Source organism: Erithacus rubecula, assembly GCF_903797595.1.
Source record: "Erithacus rubecula genome assembly, contig: scaffold_332_arrow_ctg1, whole genome shotgun sequence".
NCBI classification, from domain to species: domain Eukaryota; kingdom Metazoa; phylum Chordata; class Aves; order Passeriformes; family Muscicapidae; genus Erithacus; species Erithacus rubecula.
The window spans coordinates 105001-110000 of record NW_027635999.1 but is presented as its reverse complement, the minus strand read 5'-3'; positions in this window follow the sequence as shown (position 1 = coordinate 110000).

Below are 5000 nucleotides of genomic sequence, written 5' to 3'. Positions count from 1 at the left end.
CCGCGGGCAGGGCGGCGGACACCGGGTCGCCCCGGCTCCGGGGCCGGCGTGCCGCCGGGGAGGGCGCCGCGGGGTGCAGGCGGCCGCTCGCGGGGGCGGCGGGTCCGCCCCGCCGCGGGCAGGGCGGCGGACACCGGGTCGCCCCGGCTCCGGGGCCGGCGTGCCGCCGGGGAGGGCGCCGCGGGGTGCAGGCGGCCGCTCGCGGGGGCGGCGGGTCCGCCCCGCCGCGGGCAGGGCGGCGGACACCGGGTCGCCCCGGCTCCGGGGCCGGCGTGCCGCCGGGGAGGGCGCCGCGGGGTGCAGGCGGCCGCTCGCGGGGGCGGCGGGTCCGCCCCGCCGCGGGCAGGGCGGCGGACACCGGGTCGCCCCGGCTCCGGGGCCGGCCGTGCCGCCGGGGAGGGCGCCGCGGGGTGCAGGCGGCCGCTCGCGGGGGCGGCGGGTCCGCCCCGCCGCGGGCAGGGCGGCGGACACCGGGTCGCCCCGGCTCCGGGGCCGGCGTGCCGCCGGGGAGGGCTCCGCGGGGTGCAGGCGGCCGCTCGCGGGGGCGGCGGGTCCGCCCCGCCGCGGGCAGGGCGGCGGACACCGGGTCGCCCCGGCTCCGGGGCCGGCGTGCCGCCGGGGAGGGCGCCGCGGGGTGCAGGCGGCCGCTCGCGGGGGCGGCGGGTCCGCCCCGCCGCGGGCAGGGCGGCGGACACCGGGTCGCCCCGGCTCCGGGGCCGGCGTGCCGCCGGGGAGGGCGCCGCGGGGTGCAGGCGGCCGCTCGCGGGGGCGGCGGGTCCGCCCCGCCGCGGGCAGGGCGGCGGACACCGGGTCGCCCCGGCTCCGGGGCCGGCGTGCCGCCGGGGAGGGCGCCGCGGGGTGCAGGCGGCCGCTCGCGGGGGCGGCGGGTCCGCCCCGCCGCGGGCAGGGCGGCGGACACCGGGTCGCCCCGGCTCCGGGGCCGGCGTGCCGCCGGGGAGGGCGCCGCGGGGTCGAGGCGGCCGCTCGCGGGGGCGGCGGGTCCGCCCCGCCGCGGGCAGGGCGGCGGACACCGGGTCGCCCCGGCTCCGGGGCCGGCGTGCCGCCGGGGAGGGCGCCGCGGGGTCGAGGCGGCCGCTCGCGGGGGCGGCGGGTCCGCCCCGCCGCGGGCAGGGCGGCGGACACCGGGTCGCCCCGGCTCCGGGGCCGGCGTGCCGCCGGGGAGGGCGCCGCGGGGTGGGGGCCTTGTGTCCGCCGGCGGCAGGGTAGACCTGGTGTCCGCAAGCGGCGGGGTAGACCTGGTGTCCGCAAGCGGCGGGGTAGACCTGGTGTCCGCAAGCGGCGGGGTAGACCTGGTGTCCGCAAGCGGCGGGGTAGACCTGGTGTCCGCCGGCGGCGGGGTAGACCTGGTGTCCGCAGGCGGCGGGGTAGACCTGGTGTCCGCCGGCGGCGGGGTAGACCTGGTGTCCGCAGGCGGCGGGGTAGACCTGGTGTCCGCCGGCGGCGGGGTAGACCTGGTGTCCGCAAGCGGCGGGGTAGACCTGGTGTCCGGCGGCGGCGGGGTAGACCTGGTGTCCGGCGGCGGCGGGGTAGACCTGGTGTCCGCCGGCGGCGGGGTAGACCTGGTGTCCGCAAGCGGCGGGGTAGACCTGGTGTCCGGCGGCGGCGGGGTAGACCTGGTGTCCGGCGGCGGCGGGGTAGACCTGGTGTCCGCCGTCGGCGGGGTAGACCTGGTGTCCGCAAGCGGCGGGGTAGACCTGGTGTCCGGCGGCGGCGGGGTAGACCTGGTGTCCGGCGGCGGCGGGGTAGACCTGGTGTCCGCAAGCGGCGGACATCAGGTCTACCCGGGTCCGGGACAACAGGTATACCTCGCTCCGGGACACCAGGTATACCCTGCACTTAGTCTCCGTGCGGCGGACAACAGGTCTACCCAGCTCCGGGACAACAGGTCTACCCTGCACTTAGTCTCCGTGCGGCGGACAACAGGTCTACCCAGCTCCGGGACAACAGGTCTACCCCGCACTTAGTCTTATGGGCTGGGTAGACCTGTTGTCCGCGGAAGTGCACCAAGGGGTCGCTGTGTCTGGCTGCCTCCAGTTGCCTCATCGTAAGAGGCGGCTCGCTCAGCTGCGCCCCCTCGGTCACGTCCCATACGTTCTCTTGCTGCCGTCCGCGGCCTCGGGCTCGTCTATACGTATTATGGGAGGCGAGGTTACGGGCCGCTTCCCCGCAGGTTGACCAGTGCCTGTGTCCGTATGGCGGTGGGACAGAGACCGCGCGTGCGGTCAGCAGACCAGAGAGAAATACCGCCGGTTCCCGTACTACCCAGCTGCTGGGACAGGTTGTGCCGAGGTGTGACGCGAGCTGCTCCCCGGCCCAGGCCAGGTGAGGCGGGGAGCGAGAAACGAAGCCCGCGAGCGTGTCCCGCTCCGGGCACGGCCGTTGCCGGTTCCGTGAAGGAGAAAGGGAGCCGGGCGCGGGCCCGCTCCTCCAGCCCGATGCTGTGTGGCGGTCGAGGCAGCGGCGCCTCGTCCTTTTGCTGCCCGGCCTTAAGCCGGGGCCGAAGGGAGCCGGGCGCGGGCCCGCTCCTCCAGTCCGATGGGAGCCGGGCGCGGGCCCGCTCCTCCAGTCCGATGCTGTGTGGCGGTCGAGGCAGCGGCGCCTCGTCCTTTTGCTGCCCGGCCTTAAGCCGGGGCCGAAGGGAGCCGGGCGCGGGCCCGCTCCTCCAGTCCGATGGGAGCCGGGCGCGGGCCCGCTCCTCCAGCCCGATGCTGTGTGACGGTCGAGGCAGCGGCGCCTCGTCCTTTTGCTGCCCGGCCTTAAGCCGGGGCCGAAGGGAGCCGGGCGCGGGCCCGCTCCTCCAGTCCGATGGGAGCCGGGCGCGGGCCCGCTCCTCCAGCCCGATGCTGTGTGGCGGTCGAGGCAGCGGCGCCTCGTCCTTTTGCTGCCCGGCCTTAAGCCGGGGCCGAAGGGAGCCGGGCGCGGGCCCGCTCCTCCAGTCCGATGGGAGCCGGGCGCGGGCCCGCTCCTCCAGCCCGATGCTGCGTGGCGGTCGAGGCAGCGGCGCCTCGTCCTTTTGCTGCCCGGCCTTAAGCCGGGGCCGAAGGGAGCCGGGCGCGGGCCCGCTCCTCCAGTCCGATGGGAGCCGGGCGCGGGCCCGCTCCTCCAGCCCGATGCTGCGTGGCGGTCGAGGCAGCGGCGCCTCGTCCTTTTGCTGCCCGGCCTTAAGCCGGGGCCGAAGGGAGCCGGGCGCGGGCCCGCTCCTCCAGTCCGATGGGAGCCGGGCGCGGGCCCGCTCCTCCAGTCCGATGCTGCGTGGCGGTCGAGGCAGCGGCGCCTCGTCCTTTTGCTGCCCGGCCTTAAGCCGGGGCCGAAGGGAGCCGGGCGCGGGCCCGCTCCTCCAGTCCGATGCGAGCCGGGCGCGGGCCCGCTCCTCCAGTCCGATGCTGCGTGGCGGTCGAGGCAGCGGCGCCTCGTCCTTTTGCTGCCCGGCCTTAAGCCGGGGCCGAAGGGAGCCGGGCGCGGGCCCGCTCCTCCAGTCCGATGGGAGCCGGGCGCGGGCCCGCTCCTCCAGTCCGATGCTGCGTGGCGGTCGAGGCAGCGGCGCCTCGTCCTTTTGCTGCCCGGCCTTAAGCCGGGGCCGAAGGGAGCCGGGCGCGGGCCCGCTCCTCCAGTCCGATGCTGTGTGGCGGTCGAGGCAGCGGCGCCTCGTCCTTTCGCTGCCCGGCCTTAAGCCGGGGCCGCGGCCCGCTCGTCGGGTGCGGCTTTTTTTCGGGGCTGCCGGTCCGGTGCGCGGTGACCGGCAGCCCGGGGCTGGATGTGGCCGGGGTCGCGTTGAGGCTGCCGAGACTTTCCCCGGCCCCTTCCCCGAGAGTCCCCCCGAGCACGGCTCGCTCGGCTGCCGAGGTGGCTGCGCCTCGTCCCCTGCTCCCGACCTGCGTTGCCCCAGTGTGTCCGTGTCGGAAGGGCTTGCGGGGGACGTGCAGTGGGGCGTGTGGCCTCGCCTCCGGCTTCGCCCTGCTTGCCTGTTTCGAGAGAGGGGCTCGGTGACGGGAGTCGCCCCCGCGGAGTTTGGCGGGCCGGGGTTGGCAGCGCCCCGTCCCCGCCGTGCGATGTTGAAAGCGTCCCCCTTCCTCGGCCCTAAGCCGGGGACCCGCGTAGCGGGCAGAATTTTTCAGGGGCGGCGGCCGGTCCCGGTGGCCGGTCGCGCCCCGTAGCGCGGGCCGGAACCCGAGAGAGGAAAGCCCCCGGCGAATGTCGTGGGCGAGGCGGCGGCGCCTCGCCCCGTCTCGGTCCTGGAGGGTGCGACCGAGCCACACCGCGCCTGGGCGGCCAGTGGCGTCTGGCCTGTCCCGGCCGCCGTGGCTGCCGGCGGGCTTGGGTTCGCGAGCGGCTCTGCTTTTTTTCCGTGTGCCGATGTGCGTGGCGGAGTGTGGGGGCTGCCCGCCCGGCCTTTTTTTTTTCCTTTCTCGCGCGGCCTTAAGCCGCGGCACCGAGAAGCGCGCTGACGACGAAGGGTTGCGGGCCACGAAAAGTCGAACCCGGAGAGAGAGAGAGAAGCTGGCCTAGAGAGAAGGGTTTCCGTGTTCCGTGGACGAAGGGGTGTTTAGGGGGGACGTGAGAGGAGGCGCGGGCCTCGCCCCCACCCCTGGCCCGTGACCCCCGTGGCTAGCACGGGTCGTGCGACGCGTAGTGTGCTTTTTCTTTTTCGTTTTTTTTCCGCTCCTTTTTGGTCGTCCCAGGAAAAAGTGGCCGCGGGGCCTTCGTGTCTCACCCACCGATCGATGAGGCTTCATGGGTCGCGTCGGAAAGGGCCCTCGGCCGGCCGGCGGCGGTGTCCGGTTCTCGAGCAGGGCGGTCTCTTTTCCGATCGGCTTCCCGTTGCTGGCGAGGTGTCGCTCTTCCCCCGCTGCTTGGGGAGGAACGTCTTTTACCGTCCCGGGCTGTGTGACGGCCGCGTGGCCCCGCGAGTTCCTCAGGTGTCCTTCGAAGCAGGCGAGGTGCCGGCGCCGGCTTCGGTCCCGAGTAGCGCGCCCCGTGGG